Raw genomic sequence first — 7697 nt, forward strand, 5'->3', positions numbered from 1 at the left:
TGTTTGATTTGTTTTGTTTGTTATTAGCAAATTAAAGTTTTATTTTTTAACTAGATGACATGTTTATTTATTAATGGTATCGAAATTTTAATTTATAAGTATCGGAATTTTAATTTATAATGATTAATTTTAGGCTCGTAGCCTTTTGTCTTTCTATTTTTTTAATGTAGTTATGAGATTGATCAGATAATTACAGATGTTATGAAACTGATCAATCTCATAACTACATTGAACCCCGAGCTACATGAAACCCGAGTGTCGTGTGATCATTAATTCCTATTCTTCCATTATGTCCAGATCCTTACTTTATTGGGTTATATACAAATCAATATATACAAGTCTTAACACTTAAAGTGAATTTTCTAGCAGAGGCACAAATCGACACAGTGACAAAAGTCATTCTTGTCTTAGTTTCTTATTGATTTTTGAATAAGGAGAGGATGACTCTTGTGTCAATTTGTGTCTCTTACTGAAAATATTTTAAATATTGCTGCAACATTACTGAAGTAATATTACAAAAAGAAGTCTTCGCAATGTTTCTGCAACATTGTATTGCAATATGCAACATTGAAATATTGCAGCAATGTTGCTACAAGTTTCTATGCTGTACGGGTTATGCTGAATTAAGAAGAGGTTTTATTTTGGAGAGTAAAAAAGAATCCATTTTTTTTACATTTTTTGCATCTTAAAAGTGTGTAGAATATGCCTGTAAAAGAATTTTGCAATATTCAAAATTTTTAAGCAATTTATGACTTGTTGAACTGGATTTTGCATCAATCGAAAACCAAGATATTACATGCAAAATAAGCAAGAATCGGAAAAAGAAGAAAAATCAAATGCAGCAAAATTTATTCTTCAAGCAGGAGGAGAAATTGACTTATAAGTCAGGAATTGCTTAAATTAAATTAATATTATATATAATATTTTTTCTTATTAATATGAAAAAATATTATTTTTGTTGATATTAGTTTCTGCTGACATTATTGTTTCAAAATAGTAAAATATAAAGAAAATTACATTCATCAATATTAAATAACATTACATTTGCTCTAAGACTATCGACAAAAGCTGTAGTGATAGACAAAAGTTTATTAAATTAAGGAAAGGTTCTAGATTCAAAATTTATGTATCTTTACCAATTCTTTTGGATAAGGATAAGGAAAAGAAAGAGATATCAAAATAATGCTTTTCGCATTATATTTTTTATATTTCAACAAAAAAAAAATTAATTTTTAAAAATGTAAAAAATTGCGGCTGTAGCCTACAGGTTGAGCCTACGCATCAGAGCATGCAGCGCGTACGTAGTCAATTAGCGGGAAATCTCGACCGTTTATCTGAGACAAATAAACCAATGCAATTATTAAAATGTATTAAATTTGTGGGGCCATGAATCTCATTTTATTTGAAAAATTTTAAAATTTACAGAATGATAGCCATTTGAAATTAAATGTCAATTTTCACGAATTTTTTTTACTTTCAACCTATTCAAAGAAAATTTAAAGAAAGAATAGTTATTTTGGAAAATTTATGACGTTTTTAGGTTCATGATCTCATAAAAAAAATGTCTATTTTTCTAGAAAAAAACTTTATGTCAATCGGATGATTGGTTGAAGCTATACATTTCTCGCCAGTTTGAAAAATGTGAATTCGAGAAAAACACGTTTAAAGTTTTTTATATAATTTTTTGTTAACAATACTTTGCAACTTAATTTAATCAATTTCAAATGGCTACCATTTTGTAAATTCCATTTTAAAATTTTTCAAATAAAAAAATTTAATACATTTTAATAATTGCATTGGTTTATTTGTCTCAGATAAACGATCGAGATTTCCCGTCAATTGGCCACATACGCGCTGTATGCTCTGATGCGTAGGCTCTACTCGCAGGCTACAGCCGCAATTTTCTACATTTTTAAAAATTAATTTTTTTGTTGAAATATAAAAAATATAATGCGAAAAGCGTTATTTTGATATCTCTTTCTTATCCTTATCCAAAAGAATTGATAAAGAATACATAAATTTTGAATCTGACTAGAACCTTTCCTTAATTTAGTAAACTTTTGTCTATCACTACAGCTTTTGTCGATAGCCTTAGAGCAAATGTAATGTTATCTAATATTGATGAATGTAATTTTCTTTATATTTTACTATTTTGAATCAATAATGTTAGCAAAAACTGATATCAACAAAAATAATATTTTTTCATATTAATAAGAAAAAATATTATATATTAATAATATTAATATAACTTGTTACCTGTGCAAACTAATTTTGATATTTAGTTCCAATACTTTCTGAAATTTATTTTTGCATTTTTCCGAATAATTTGTCATTGAACACTCTGGTACTATGCACATTTTTCTTAATTTTTAATGAGAGAAATTATATATAACAGAGAAAGAGAGAGAGAGAGAGAGGAGAGAGAAAGAGAGGCAGAGCATAGACATGTATCTATCGGTACGATCAACGCGATGCTGCAAAAACTTTGAAGCGTTTTTTAATTAGTTTGTAAAATTCTTTCTTCTAATTGATTCGTTAAATCCCATACAGCACAGAAGATTGAAGTAATATTGCTGCAATATTGCAATATTGCAGATTGCAATGTAACATTGCAGTGATATTACAAAAGTGTAAATTAACAATATGCCTGCAAAATGTCAGTAATATGCTTGTAATATTCCACAAATTGTAATTCTTTAATTGTTACAATAATAATAATACAAAAATATAAGTTTTTATAATATTTATGTAGTAGAGTCTTTTAGTTTAACAGTTGTTTTTATGATATAATTAATATAATTCATTTTATATTTAAATAAAAAAATTATTGATCTATTATTTGACGGCCATTTATTAGCTAAGTTTTATATTTATTTTAAATATGAAATCAAAAGATTATATAATATCGAGTTTACAATCAACATTATCGGATAAGATGCTAAGCAATTAGTTGCTGAAAACGATTTATCGAAATATTAATTATGTGATCGATGATGTATTTATGCCTGAACGCAAAAATAAATTAGCGCCTCAACTTTATTGATAAATTTCATACCATCATTTTTTAATCGATTTCAATTAATTTGGAGTAGTTTCAAATTAAAGAGAATCACTGCGATTAACTTAATCCATGATTAACTTACCAAGCGACTAACTATATTATATTAATGTGGATAATATTTGTAGTTTATTCGGGTACACACATGCTTTATCTTTATGAATAAATTTATTCTTCAGAATTAATATTACATTTATTGGAATATTTTATGGTTTTATCATAAAAAATTACTTTTGGGAAGCATATATCACTAGAAATGTGATTTATAGAAAAATTAAAATTAGTGAGATATAGGTACAGAAATAGTTTTCATTTTAGAATCTTCGTAAAAAATTTATCCAAATACATTACATTGCAATATTGCTGGAATATTTTGTTGCAATATAACAAAAGCGGACATCTTAACATTATTGGAATTTTGCAACAGCGATTCAGCAACATTTCGCAACCACCATGCAATATTGTAATGTTTCAGTGAAATCATTCTGCAATGTTTCTGCAATCTTTCTGTGCTATATGGGATGCTTCAAAGCATTTGTAGTGAGACTTTGACAGCCCAAATGTAAGTTATTTGAAATTAAGATGGCGGAAAATGATTCTCCGCACAGGTCTAAGTTCCCCTTCCAAGCCTAAAATAGAACTTTGTGCTTCGTCTTTATTCCTAATGCCCATATTCATAATCAGACCTTGTACTTAAGGCTTCCTTAAATTTATCTTTAGATGCTCAGTAGCCAATGAAATAATTCGTAGAATATCTAAAGATAAATTCAAGGAAGCCTTAAATATAAGGCCTGACTATGAAGTATAAGTTTCTGGGATTCTACATCAAAGGTGCTAACGCTTAGTGTCCATACTGTATATACTTATACTGTGTCACTGGCCTAGTTTCCACCGAGGGTTTAATCTTAATCAGAATGTAAGAACCAATCAACTACTAAGAACCAATCACTACAGTCAAGCATTCCCCTCTCATTAGATTATAACAGGGGAATAACTCGATTGTAATTGATTGATTCTTACATTCTGATTCGGATTAAACTCTCGATGGAAACTAAGTGACAGTTAATAAGAAGTTGATCAAACTTAAGCGGCTTGTCACGAAAAAAGTGGGCTCGAAACACGGTGTAGGAAAACATATGGAAAATCCGGCAGATGTGATTTAATATCATCATGTCGGAAAAAGTTGGAAGTATTGTCACGTGGTTTCAGACTTCGAATTTGATCTCCTTCATATTGCTCCGTGATTCACAGTCAAGAATTTCTCTCTCATTTGATTGTAAGAAAGGAATATTCTAAGGTGATTGGTCAATTCTTACAGATTATGACATACGAATACGGCCAATAAACGCTCCCTTAGGATACGATTACATGAAACGCAGTGCGCAGTACAATAACTAATAGTAACTAACTAAGCAACTAGTTACATGGAGCACGATTTACGGCACGGGCTAGTAATAAACTCACATTACTATACACTGCTATGCACTTTTTAATGAAATTAATTGATTTAAACGCAATTATTAAATAAATTTGTTAAAAAATAAGAGTACCGATAAAATGTGTACAAAAATAAGTTAATATATTTAAAAAAATTCATACTAATGTGAGTTTGTCACTAGCTCATGCTGCAAATCGCTCCATGTAATATCAGCGAAAGAAATACTCGGTATGCGATTTCCTAGTTGCTTAGATAGTTACTGTATTATTAGTTAGTGTATCGCGTACCGCGTACACAGTGCTGCATGTAATCGCATTCTTATGATTCTTGAACCCTATTTTCGAAATATTGCATATGAAAAACTAGAGAAATATTATAATATGCGTTACATATATTATAGCATTTCCCTAATTTTTTGTATACGATACTTTTCAAGAAGTCCTTAGAATTTAGGGTGCGCTCCCATGGGATGGAGACCTGCGAAATGTTCGTGATTGGTCGTGATTGATCTTTTATTCCGTCGATTCCGTTCCACTAAAATGTATTTTCCTATATTTTATTGAGCGTAATTTGCGGAATGCGCAATTTCTGATCATTTGCAAGAGTCTTCCCGTAGATCACTTTCATTAGATCCGGAATAGTTTGTCATTGGCTGCGTTCAACAATTGAGTGAACTGTTATTAGAGTATTCTTTTAGATCATTCAATCAGCATTTTGGATTTGGAAAAATACATTAATAGTAGCGAGCACTCAATAATAGCGAGCGTTGCTCACTCAACTGTTGAGTTCGCTGAACGCAACCATCGACTTACATTGATTCCGCATCGGCGGGATATAGGAAAATAAATTCCTGCGAATCGGAAATCACACGTATATACAGGGATATTGCTGATCTTGTTTTGTGTTACCTATTTTGATCTTGATTTACATTTTCGCTTTTCTGTATATATTTTCTGTATATACTTTATTCGTGTTCTGATCATATTGATCTCCGTATTTATGTTCAGGGGATGAAAATTATAAAAATTATAAATTATAAAAATGAGCAAATTTATTAGGTGTTGACCAATGAAATTATCAATATTCTAGTAAATTCGTTTACTTTTATAATTTTCACCTCGTTTCAAGATACAGAATCAATCTCCAGATTCCCGAGTGCCAGGAATCACTTCATTTTTTGTTATTTAAACGTTAAACAAGGATAACATAAGGCTGCATTCCTTATCCCATCAGGTAGATGATCGTTGTAGGTAACTGGGGCTGTTTTCTAGCTAGGACACAGAGATGTTACTGTGTTCCATTATGTAAGATATCTATTGAAATGCAGTTGAGTTTCATAATCAACACCAGAATACATTGTAATCTTCCATTCTTATTCTTATACAATAATAGATTTATGATTTTTATTTAGATGATTTTTATTTTTATTTAATTTATAATTTTTTCAGAATTAGTGATTTTTGAAGATTGTATTGCAAAATAAGTACAGTTGCCATATAACTTTTTGAAAAGTTGGTGACATTGACATTGTTTTACATGCTTGTACTTAGTTTTTTACAGTGTCGAGCAGTACGCATAATGAGGTTAGTTTTTATGAGTTATGCACATGCACACACGCAGACATTGGCGGAATCCATGAAAGAAATAAATTTGCAACAGAAAACGTTCCACAGTTCCGTATCTCATAGGAACGCATCCTAAGCACAGAGCTACAGCTTCTTTTGTTTCAGCGTTACCAGCATTTGTGGTGCTCTCATGGCAAACGGAAACGATGACAGCCATATTATTATTGAATATTAATTCCTCATTTTCGATTATCGTAGCCAAATGATTACATGACATTTTCCCGAAAAACTAGACTGGAAAATGTTGGTACTAACAAAAACTCCTAGGCAACACGATTTCAATTTGTATTTTGATTAGTAAAGGCTGCCGCAGACAAAATTCCGTAACGGTATGCGTAAGATGTAAACTTAAACCGATGAGTCAATCAGGATATTGCTTTAAATTTATGTAATTTACTGGAAATCGAAATAGCAGTAAACTTATCCATAAGTCAACTTATCCTCGCAATAACCTTGTAATAAGGCGAATTTCAACCGCATTAAAATTCGCCTTATAAATTAGTTTACTACTATTTCTATTTCCGTTAGATTACGTAGTTTCACGTCTTAAGATTAGTTCACGTCTTAAGGTTACTGTCACAGAAATTTTGTCTCCGGTAGTTGTAAATCCATAAATTTGTGGCATGGATTTATGGACGAACTTATAGCGAAAAATACAGGTTCTTATATAACGCATAAAACATAAAAATAAAAAAATGAACCAATCAGAGTTCTTTATTTCATAGAAAGGAAGAAAATAAAGGTCTTTCATTGATTCATTTTCTTATGCACTATGTTATGCGTTATGTAAGAGTTTGTCCTATTTTTGATTAGCACGAACATTTTCCAGTCTAGTTTTTTGGGAAAATGTCATGTAACTCCACAAATGCTAAATGATAACGCAAAAATCATGACAATTTAATGGCCCTGCATAGGCATAAATGGCATTCCAATATTTCACACATGTGGAACTACAGAGGTTGTATATCTTCAAATGAGGTGAAAATTACAAAAGTGAGCAAATTCACTAGTATATTCATAATTCAATTGATCAATACCTAGTAATCTTTGCTCACTTTTATAATTTTCACTTCCTTTTAAAATCCACAAACGACCTCAGACTATTATAACACTAGACTGCTAACTCCTCACTTTTCTTTATATAAAAGTATTGCCTGCGCGCAGTGAATGCGCAATGGAAAACCGTCATGTATAGAAGAGAGATAGTAGATATATAGAAGAAGAGATGTCAATAGATCATGTGATCAACCTCTCTATAATTGGTTCTTAAGTATATTGGTTCTTCTTAAGAGAAGATGTCATCTGGCGATCTAACTTTTAATTTTCACGAACTGTTACGAATCATGTGCACCACTGTTTATTTCAGATTCTTTCATGCATTGAATAAGCCTAATTTTGTTCTGTATGTATATATAACTTCTTCGAATATATGTATATGTTTATATATAAGTATATAAACATACGATGTTTTGCACATGCGTGGTTTTACAATGTGCATGTATCACAAGTAATACATACTATCTAACAACAGGAAAAGTGAGAAGTTAGCAGTTTAATGTTATAATAAAAGTCTGTG

The sequence above is a fragment of the Atta cephalotes genome (assembly GCF_000143395.1).
Source record: "Atta cephalotes unplaced genomic scaffold scaffold00026, whole genome shotgun sequence".
Lineage (NCBI taxonomy): Eukaryota > Metazoa > Arthropoda > Insecta > Hymenoptera > Formicidae > Atta > Atta cephalotes.